General features: G+C 36.6%; 1 long non-coding RNA gene across 2 annotated transcripts; it reads right to left on the bottom strand.

The window, feature by feature from the left end:
- Window positions 1-31: 31 nt before the first annotated feature.
- Window positions 32-8755, bottom strand: LOC136828066 (uncharacterized). Of its 2 annotated transcripts, XR_010849895.1 has the most exons (4): window positions 8675-8755; window positions 7547-7605; window positions 5577-5685; window positions 32-1216 (listed from the first exon to the last, which is right to left on the bottom strand). It is a non-coding gene; the product is annotated as an uncharacterized lncRNA (long non-coding RNA). The 2 variants fall into 2 exon arrangements; XR_010849894.1 differs by lacking the exon at window positions 8675-8755 and having other exon boundaries at window positions 7547-8028.
- Between the last annotated feature and the right edge of the window lie 2736 nt (window positions 8756-11491).

Below are 11491 nucleotides of genomic sequence, written 5' to 3' on the forward strand. Positions count from 1 at the left end.
GCAAATGAAAGCTCTTCATTAAGGCTATGGAAGGTTATGGTCGATATCTTCTATGTACAGGAAAAATATCCCTTACATGAGATGTGTAGTGTTCAACAATATACAATGGTAATATCTAATAACAGCCATTGCTAAAATAGCCATTCATGTCTGATGGTCTTGGTTAATACTCTATATTATTTTAGTGGTTTGTGTAGTGAATGAATATGAAAAACTGAGAAACACAAAGGAACTCGGAAACTAACCACTTAGAAAAAAAATGTGCCCTGTGATTCAGATAGTCCTTAAAAGAAAATGCAAAAAGTTTTACTGTACCAGTGACAAAGTCGATGGAAATCATGCTTTTCAGCTAGATACGCAAAGCTTGTTTCATCAATGGGTAACCAGAAGGATTTATTTTTGAATCTGCATCTTAACTTTGCTCTCTTTGGCAGTTGCGTTCTGCAAAGCAGCGGTGGTCCTAGTTAATTTTTTCCAAAAGAAAAATGGTGCTCAAATATTTTTGGTACTTGTAATGATTGACTGCTAGAAGCATGTAGCAGATACAAGTAAAAATATGCTATTCATTATGCATTTCAAAACATTCCAAATCAAATTCAAACTGTTCAGAGACGTTACTCTTGTGAGAATGAAAACGATGTCTAACTAGTGCATGAATTCATTGGTTAGATATCAAAGATGCATTTTCATTAAGGACTCTCCTGAATCACAACAGGGTCCTGGAAATACTTGATTCATCATCATCTCATGCCTTTACTGTAATAAAAATTATTACCAGCTTAACAAATTGGTCATGCCAGTAAGTCTCGCTATAACTATTATACTTAGGATTTTGAAACTTGAATGGTAATCCTGTTGAATATAATCCTAAAACATATACATAATACTTAAACAGGATTTCACCAGTATTGTACCCCTTGGGACGTTGAAAAATCCTAGCTTGAAAGTGACTATACCAAAAATGACACACTTAACAATCCTGCAAACATTCCTAATATTTGCATGTAGTGATTAAACTACCAGAAAATCATAGGCTTAACAATCCTGCAAACATACCTAATTTTTGTCTTGGACTGCCTGTTATTTAAGTGTCCCCTGGATGTCACACACTGCTTCTACATTCATTGTTCTCTGCCTTAGTTTTCATCTGTATTCTTCGGTTTCTTTTCACCAAGCCGCCCACCTTTTTCAACATCTTGCTCCAATTTTCACATCACTGAAAAAATAAACCCTTTTGCATAAGAATTGTGTCAGTTGAAAAATGTCAAGGTGGCCTCATTAAATTACTTTATATAGGAAAGATGATGTCATCGGGCTAATGTAGTCTGTATAAAAAAAGATCAAGGAACAGGGGGCTTCCACTTGGTATCCCATGTACACCATACTACGATATGGTGTTTAAAATATAGCCTTTCATACTGGAGGAAACCTGCCACTGCCTCACCACTTCTGCCAGTGTTGCTTATCTTACGACCGAAAGTCCAATGGGAAAAGTTGGTGTGAAGGACATATCCTATTCCCCTTACCTTGGTATATCACCCTTGTTAGTGCACGGGCTGGTCCAGTGCATGGTCAGGAAGATACTCCATATAGGTATGCAAACCTATGGAAAAATACAAATTACTTTAAAAATGTATATTGTGAAGGTGTGGTAATCTTAACCGGGAAATATCCATTTCAAATCATTAATTGGACTTGAAGAAGAATGAAGGGAAAATGCAGAATTTGATAACTTCATGTTGAGATTGCCTCTTGCATAAGATAAATGTAGATCCTGAAAAAGGCAAGTAGGCATTTTCATGGATTATGCCAAGTAGTGTACAGTACACTCACAATAGGAAAACATAATGTATATTATGCTTAAGGATATGAGTGAGTATTCTTAGGAATCATAAACGAATGCCTATCATTTTCAATAACTTAGATAACTGACTTAATGTTATCTTTGCATGTAAAAACATTTTTTATTTTAAAATTAGGTGCCAGAGGACACTGAGATGATAATGTAATTTTCAGCTCATTAGCAAATATTTCAAGATGCTCTTCATTAAAAATGAGTTCAAATATGTCTACTCCTAATAGGTTTTACTGAGAAAGTCACATGTATTACTACAATTGAAGTTAGCAGACATTATTAAAATGGTCTTATATATCTACTAAATACAAAAGAAGGTTTGTGAATACAGTATATGCCCCCTCTTCTCTTGCAGGCTGGTCCAATATGCATTTATTCAAGAGAAACTCTATGCACGATGCCTTACAGTGAGACAGAGGTCAAAATCAAACAGGAATTTACATTTGGCCATAACTTCAGAACTATACAAGTTGTAAACTTCACATTTAGCACACACAATTCATTGGTGATGTTTTGTACAGAGTTAAATCAGGGTCTTACTTCAGAAGTCAAAGGCCAAAGAGAAACTTAACGTTGACGAAACTTTTTGAACTATACAAGATGGAGATTTCATTATCTGGCAAACCTAATCCAGTACTGATACTGATGTGCAGAGTAAGGTTAAGCTCATACTATTAAATCCAAGATTAAACAGGAATTTGACGTAGGCCATTCCAGACCAGAATCATTTACAGTTACGTTTCTGCCTTAGCCCAGCTGGGTGTAGGTGAAAGGATGAATCAAGTGTATTTTGAGATGGTCTGGTCATGTTGGAGTGGAGGAGGAAAGGAAGCCCTAGGCTAGGTAGCAGTTATGAGCGAGTCATTGCAAAGGAAGGAAGGACCCTCAAATCTAGAATGCATGAGTGTCTTCAAGATATACATAGAAGAAATGACTGATGCAGTGCGTGCGTGGGTCTGATGCACAGTCGATGAAGCCTCTCTGTGACATTTTGCACATCATTTTTTACTTCTTTTATAATACCCTTCTAGCCCCATGGGGGAGGGTAGTGCCATCAGTGCACCTCATGCAGTGCGCTGTAGGGACTACTTAAGGTTCTTTGCAGCGTCCCTTTGACCCCTAGCTGTAACCCCTTTCATTCCTTTTACTGTACCTCCATTCATATCTTTCTTCCATCTTACTTTCCTGAAAGGTGCCTCACTGAGGACCTGGGGCAACCAGAACGAACTGTAAGGTAAGGTCTGTAAGGCCCTCTCTCAGCGATTGTTTCATAGTGCAACTGAAGGGTTTTCTCCTGTTACAACTTTCAAACCTTCTTTACTCTCAATTTCCTTTTCAGTGCTGAATGACCTCATGGGTCCCAGTGCTTGGCCTTTGGCTTAAATTCTATGTTCCAATTATAACACCCCTCTGAAAATTCAAACAAGTGCCTACTAATAATTCTGCTTGTTAGTTCTGAATCGACCTTTAGGTTGAATGCTCATACTAGTCAGTTTACCTAATGGAAGAGTAAACTGATGAGAACCATTCAAGATCAAATATAAATATTGCCCCAAATGATTTTTCATGTTCTGTAAATTTACGTAATGAAATACAGAAATTCAGAATATTCACGCGGAAGGTGAGACTGTATATATATATATATAACTCGACTTTTTATTAATGAGCTGCTTCATGATGGATTTCCGTGGCTCACTGAAAAGCTTGTGGTGAAAAAAAAAATTTAAGTCATGTTCTTTATATATATATATATATATATATATATATATATATATATATATATATATATATATATATATATATATATATACACACACATATATATACATATATATATATATATATATATATATATATATATATATATACATATATATATATATATATAAATTTCTGATTAACACAGAAGGGATCAGGTCTAGGTCTTTCAATTTGAAAGGCAAGGGCTGCCCACTAGACCTTTCAATTGAAAAAGACCTGGTTCAATCCTGATGTGAGTCAGAAATTTATTTCTGTTCCACAGGTGATTGTGTGTTGATTATTTATATATCTATGCATATGTAAAGCTTTGATAGAGCTCAGAGTTTTAATTGATTTTAATTTATAGTTCATCCGTTGCTAGCTTATTCAGTGTTATCATACTCCTAATGTTAATTTGAGTTTATTAATCAATACAAATCAATAAAACTAATATTATGTCACATATATATATATATATATATATATATATATATATATATATATATATATATATATATATATATATATATATATATATATTCGATATTACTTTACATATTTTAGTATGATTTCTGATGTTGGAAAATTCAGTATTGGACAGTCCTGACCCTCAGCAAATCGTTTAGTCGATCCCACGTATGTCCCCGAATTACATTTGGAGCAAGTATATTTATACAAGACTGAAGATCGCATTAGTGGGCAGAGTATGTCTTTTAATTTAAAAAAGTGATCTTATTGTAAATGGGTTTTTTTCGGAATGAGAATGACCTGTAACATGTTAAAATGTTTTCCTATTGCAGAATATATGGTATACTGGCATAAAGTTTCTTCCTCGGTACTGTGCTAACGACAGGAGGATCAGGTAGTTTCCTGTTTAGGAAATTTTTGCATTGTCTATAAAAAATATGTGATGGAAACCACTTGTTGATAAAATACTTATGTAAAAACGATACATCTTTACGGTATGATTCCCATGACGAGGTTAAATCATAAGCCCTGTGGAGGAGAGCATTAGTTTTGTCAATAGTTTTGTTAATAATAACACACACACACACACACACACACACATATATATATATATATATATATATATATATATATATATATATATATATATATATATATATATATATATATATATATATATATATGTGTGTGTGTGTGGGGATAATATATTTAACACACACACACACACACACATATATATATATATATATATATATATATATATATATATATATATATATATATATATGTGTGTGTGTGTGTGTGTGTGTGTGTGTGTGTGTGTGTGTGTGTGTGTGTGCATAATTTGTATATAGTTTGTATTCGATGGAATACTCAACAATAAGCGTAACACGGAGTTTGCGATAAGCAGAACTACACAACAGGACTGTACATTGTTTATTTGGGTCGTTTTGTGGTTTCAGTATTCGAAAATAAGCTGTAGAAGTTTTTTCCAAATAAAGCTGAAACCATAAAATACCCAAATGAATAATACAGCAGTCCTTTTGCTATATGGTTCTGCTTAATCACAAACTTCGTATTATGCTTATTATGTTTGTATACCATCGAATGCAAACATTTATAGGCATAAGAGATTCCTTTAAAAAATAAAAAAAAAGAAGAGTGATATTCTGTCGATCCCATCTGTCATCCATTGTCGTTCCACTTGATCAACGACAAAGCCTTGTAAACACACGCACTCACGCGCGCACCCAAGTTCTTTGACTTGACGAGATTTTGTACCCTGACACATCTGCCAGTCTAGACAGGCAACTGCAAAAATAGTGCCGCTGTTTTTGTAAAGGTTTAGAATCTGCTATCTTAAAAAAGAAGGAATATCGCTGCAAGTGGAAGAGCATTGCAGCATTTTCTTAGCGAGAGAGGGAGACAAGAGACCCAGAGAAGTATGTCCGATGTGTACGCCCTTGCTGACTGGCTGTGTATGTAATAACATTCCATTCTTATGGAGACTAACCTTTTATTTCCCGTTGCTACAGACTTCGTTCGAATTCGTTATCGCTGTTGTCATGACTAGGAAATGTCTTTCTAACTTTCGTTGTTGACCCTGGCATGTGCTTCCGTTTCTGTAAAATTAGATAATGATAATAGATCTGTCGATGTGTGCGGACTTGCAAAGATATATGTTTAGTATAAATTTCCACGACGTCCGTTCGGGCGCAGAGCTGAGAAAACAAAAACAAGAATCGCGGTCTCGGTATATTTAGGAAACTAGACCGCTTTGGAATGTCTTCATTTATCTTTTCCTGTCTTACTTCCTAACAAGAAATATTTGCTGATGATGAAACATAAAACACTCCCTTTTTCGCGAACAACATACCTTTAGACAGCGCCGATTATAGAAACTACGGCTGTCGCCGAGAAGTGGACGAAAAAAGCTGAGTTCGAACGGAGTGTTTTGAAAATAGTCCGTTCTCCTGGCATTTCCTCTCTTCCACGGATCGCGAAATAAAAAAAATCTATACAGTAAAAAAAAGGCTTCTAAGTATTTGCTGTGTATCTTTGTTTTGCTCACGGTTCGGATTAATCTAATCTTTGGTATGTTATCAGAGAGTGATTGATACGCTGAGTTCTTAGGCTATGAGTGTGGTATGTAATCTGACGATACGCTTTTCCTAGTTTCTTTACTGTTGTAAAACTTTGTATTTTTTATTTTTTTAGCGACATTCTTTCGTCTTGTCGAAATGAATGGAGGAAGAGACCGAGGGTTTAATTTGTGTTTATTTGCTCTGTTTCACCTCTTGATCTTTGATGTCAGGGATCATTTTTCTCTTAGATATCCAGGTGGCCTGTTCATATCACTCTAAATTGGCGTGAGAAAAGTTATAATAAAATGCGGGGATGTAATGCATGAGACAATTAAAAAATAAATAAATAAAACAATCAACAATTATATACATACGTATACATATATGTGTGTGTATCTTTTTCTTTAACGCGATATGTTTATGTTTTATGTTACAATAATTTTATAATATGATGTTATGTTATGCCAACAGTTATGCTGTATTACAGGCAAAATATTTCGAATCTACTTCAGTCATGGTGTCTAACTACGTACATATGTACCCTAACCCCATAATGTTGAAACGCACTGAGAGTCACTTCAACAAGCACACACACACACACACACACACACACACACACACACACACACACACACACACACATGACACACACACACACACATATATATATATATATATATATATATATATATATATATATATATATATATATATATATACTATATAATGTTTATACTTGATGTTAAAAAAATTGGCAAAATGCATTCTACGACTGTAAAGGCTTGATTTCAAACTGAATGACAAAAAATATATGACAGAGTGTGTGTGTGTGTGTGTGAGAGAGAGAGAGAGAGAGAGAGAGAGAGAGAGAGAGAGAGAGAGAGAGAGAGAGAGAGAGAGAGAAGATGGCGGGAGGGTGGTAGAAACAAATCAACAGAAGAATAAATTAGACATGGTTGTGATATTGGCATAAAACAGGTATGATTTCCCTGATTGGGTATGACCACTGCAAGGACACTTAACAGAAATATTAACACGACCATCATTTAAAATGAGTCAAGTCCGATTATTCGGAAAAAAGAAAGATGGCAGCGAGTGTGAAATACACTCATTATCTGCTAGGTTACGTAACAAATCATGTACGACCAACCAGATAAGGAAATTCTTAGACCTAATTAGCCTAGGTTCTTATCTAGCGAAAGCTAAGTTTTTGTCTTATAACATAAGAATCATGCCAGATTTACTAAAACTAACGACACCAAGGCTTACAACGAGTAATTTGGGATGTATGAATAAGTAACAAGGTTATACTAGGGTCTAGCATCTGCAGCAGCAATGGTTAGTAAGGAAACTGTAGTAGGATTAGCCTAAGTCTTTTGAGATAGCCAAACACACTAACCTTTCTTCTTTGCGTTGTTCTTTCTGCCTTCACACGTGGAGATGCTGTTCTGCTTAAACCTGTCAGAGAAACCCAAGTCCTTTTAGCCTTAATTAATACATAATTATCCCGAACAATAGCATTAAACCATGGTAGACCTCTCGGGTAATAATGGAAACAGTAGTGGTATTAGTAGTGGCACTTAAATTAAATGCCTCTGATACAGCTCCTCCACATGGAATCAAGACACTTGCTCTAGGAAAAAGAAAAATCAAAAGTATCACGGTGACCTTGCTCAAAAATGCAAGACAGGCAGCTGGGTACTGGCTGGATGCGAAGAGGTGGTCAAGAATTTGTCGGAGGGGCTACGCCGGGGTATTAGTATGACGACGGAATTAGGCGTAAAAAACAAAATATTAACCATCTGCCATAATGGTTTGGTGCTGTCATGTGATGGTAAATAAATAATGAAAAATACCAGAGTTTCGAGAGGAAGTGAACAATTGAGAGAGAGAGAGAGAGAGAGAGAGAGAGAGAGAGAGAGAAGAGAGAAAAAAGATCGGATTATTTAAAGGAACGCTTTAGGAATATACACTGATAAACCTACAAACAAAGCAATTGGCCAGTAAATTCAACATTCCACCGTAGGAATGAAAAGAGGAAACTAAACAGGGAAGAAGGGATTGGGCGTTCCACGAGGCAGATTCCAGTAAGGAGGAAGTTAGACAATGGAGGAAATACTTGTCAATTGAGAATCGGCCTACGTTCATTTGAACTAGCACTACGTGACTTGATAGTCCATCAACATGCTGTTCAACAGAAAACAATCTGTTGCTATTTATTATGAAACTTTTGCAAAAAGCTAATACTGTATAAGACGACAATACATCGGATGTTAACAATGTTCAGATCAGTTATTGCAAATCATAAGAACGGATGCTCGTCATGTGTTCGAGAGTGACACACCATTAGCCTTCGTGTTGAACCATTAAGCATAGGCCTATGGGACACACAATCTGATGGTCCTGTCTAGTCCAGGCCTTATATGCAACATGAGTAAGATGGTCGTATTTAATGGATTATATTAACGAATAAACAATGCAAAATGTGAAGGAAAAAAGATGTGAGGTTACCTAAAATCAACCTAACCTGTCCAATCTTTGGCCTATACTATTGCTACCGTAGTAACAGTAGGTCTAGCTGTTAGTACAGTGAACCATGTAATCTAATCTCTTATCTAGACTAGGCCCACTCTTCTTCTTCATCCCAGTTTAATCTCTAGACTGGGTCATGTTTTTAATGAGCCTTGTCCAGGTGTTTCTGACACTCATTAAACTGCTCATTTCATAATGTGTTTTGGCAGATGCTTTACGGACGGAAACCCTCCTTATTTATTCGGGTTTAGGAAAGAGACTGGTGTAAATAATAATAATAAAAAAAAAACATTAGGGGTTAGGAAAAAGTTGAGTCAATCCGGAGAAGGTAGACACACCTTTCAAGGTGGAAGATTATCTGTGAAAACAGGAGCAGAGAGAGAGAGAGAATTCCAAAGTTTGATGGTAGAAGAAGGGTAGCCTTGTTATGAGTGTATATTAAAAGCATAGCAGTACAATAAAACTATGCTGAATCTATAGTTTAGAAACACTCGTAATTTCGTACGATGTTCAACAGCTCCTTTGCCAGACCTCAAGTGCACAGCTGAATGTTGGAATTACCCTCCTTTCCTTGAAAATATGTAACGTCAGCGTTTCAGTTCGTTTGACCTAGTCGAGAGGTCCACACCAGACCTCTTATGCCCTTCAGCACCTTACCACACTTAAGGGTAACCTTTGGACAAGGGCACTTGTTAGGCACAAGGCCTGCTTGATTTGAATCAATCAACCAATTGAAGTCTTAACTTGTTTTTCTCATAAAAATAGGTCATCTCTAACTTCCAATCCATGGTTTAGCCTACTCATCGTCTGCACAAATTAATGCTATCATTGGAAGGCCGATGGGAAGGGCATCTAAGTGACTATATTTACTCGGATGAAAAACTGAGGAAAAAAAAAAAGAAACGAACGCTACCACAGAAAGGAGCACAAGCCTCGTTCCTTGAAAGCGGGAAGTCTAGATGATAGATTTAATCATCTGGTATTACTTTCTCTTTCTTATGTAAATGACAAATTAAATATTGTAATTTATAATCGATAAAATAACTACACATTTTGTTACATATCGTGAGAGAGAGAGAGAGAGAGAGAGAGAGAGAGAGAGAGAGAGAGAGAGAGAGAGAGAGAGATCACATGAACAAAAAATCGTTTATTAAGAAGGAAATTCCTTTCTCACTGGTAAGTGAAATTGGGTAAAATCTTAGATTAAGAGATTCAGATTAAGATTGATAATGAGATCAACAAATAAATTAGTGAAAAAGGAAACTAATGAAGGCAAAAACAAAAAACCCAAAAACAAAAAATAATAATTCCCTTGCCACAGGCAACAAAAATGATATCACTATATGAAAAATACTGTAACTCTGTAATATGGAATGTTTGAGCCTAGATTGGTTAGGCCCGTGGTTCGCGCCCGGCCTACCGCCATCAGTCGACCCAATAGTGGACAGTGTGAACGGCAGTTACGAGTGAAAAATAAGAGCATGGGACAGGCAACCTTATCCCTCAAGACTTTGCAGGTACGAGAAGGCTCTACCCTTCTGGCGTCAAGGCAAAATAGTGCTAGACTTGGTAGTACCTTTACAGTATGTGGATGCGAACAGCACACTAATTCAAGAGACAGGTACTAAGGACGAAAGCGGAAGTTTCCTGTTTATGTAAAGCTTATTTATTAGCAGAAAAAGGATTACAATGACGTATTGCTTTAATAACAACATTAAAAACTACTAGCATAGAGTACTAGTGGATGGTCAGCTTATTCAACTTTTATATGGCAGGACTTCTTTCTGACAGAACTGAGTCTAAAGCAAGTCATCTTATCAACTGCACTTTACCAGAGTTGATTATTTTTTGTCGTCGCTCTTGAGAACTGCATTGTTGCGTCACTACACCTGTCCTTCTAATGAATAGCGTACCTGTGGTACTAACGTCCCTTAGGGGAAGAGTGGGTCACATTGACCACTTTCTTTTTCGATATCTTAAAACATTTTCAGATTGATAGAACCCTTTGGCGTTTTCACCTTCATCAAATATTTCTTTGTTCACGGAGTGGGCGTGTCAACTCCGAGGGCATGGCTGTCACACGCGTGGAATTCCTCTCCTTATTTTTTGTGACCATCTCGGTTCTCATTGAGGCGTTTTAAACCACGACTAATGCAAGAAAAGACCCAAGGTCACCTGCGCGGAGTAAATCCCTTCGTGATGGACTTCATATTCAAAACACGAAGTTTGGAGAACAAATTTGCCTCTCTCGTGTATTTTAAGCATCATCCCTTAAAATCCCAATGAATGCACCTATTGTCTTTAATTACGCTGGTGGAATGCGACAGAAAGGTAGTTTGGGTAGCGGGGGTTGGGGTGTGGAAGGTAGGTAAGAAAAGTAGGGGTAGCAGGAGAGGAAAAAAAGTTCTCTGAATTATTCAGGTGAAGCAAAGGCTGTCTTCCCTAATCCGCATTCCATTCCGTCTTCAGATTTTGCAACTTGTTTGAGTTGTTACCTTCTCTTTTTCTTCTACCTGGGGCGTTTTGTTTGTGAAACCTGGTGGCCATTGATGACCCCAGACAATACCTTGAACCTGTTTACCATAAACATTTTTGTTAAAAGGCAAATAAAAAAAAGGGGGGTTCTTTTCCACCAAGGACATAATGCTGTGTACGCGCGTAGTGAAACGTGCGTAGCTAGAGTCAAATATCCCGTCAAATAAACACAAATTATTTTGTATTCAAATATGGCCCTAATAACACGAGATATTTCGGCCGAGTTTCCCTACTACTGGCTTTGGAATGCAGGGCTTTGATTGGTTCCCAGGAGTGT

The sequence above is a fragment of the Macrobrachium rosenbergii genome, chromosome 42, assembly GCF_040412425.1.
Source record: "Macrobrachium rosenbergii isolate ZJJX-2024 chromosome 42, ASM4041242v1, whole genome shotgun sequence".
In the NCBI taxonomy this organism is placed as follows: Eukaryota; Metazoa; Arthropoda; class Malacostraca; order Decapoda; family Palaemonidae; genus Macrobrachium; species Macrobrachium rosenbergii.